Source organism: Clupea harengus, chromosome 7 (genome assembly GCF_900700415.2).
Source record: "Clupea harengus chromosome 7, Ch_v2.0.2, whole genome shotgun sequence".
Taxonomy (NCBI): domain Eukaryota; kingdom Metazoa; phylum Chordata; class Actinopteri; order Clupeiformes; family Clupeidae; genus Clupea; species Clupea harengus.
The window spans coordinates 27,721,614-27,721,883 of NC_045158.1; positions in this window are offsets into that span (position 1 = coordinate 27,721,614).

Sequence of the window (270 nt, forward strand, 5' to 3'; positions counted from 1 at the left end):
ACAAACATGTTGTGTGTGTGTGTGTGTGTGTGTGTCTGTGGAGGCTAACGGTGTGTTGTGCAACGGTTAGCTATGTGTTGTGAAGTAGCTGGTTTGTATAGGGATGTCAGTATAAATAAGCTGTTCCCCTTGGCTTTTCCCTTGATCACTCCTTCGTTCTTGACCCCCCCCCCCCCTCTCCCACAGCTCGATCTCTTGCTCCCTCCCTCCCTCCCACTTGACCCCCTCTCCCCACAGCTCGATCTCTTGCTCCCTCCCTCCCTCCCACTT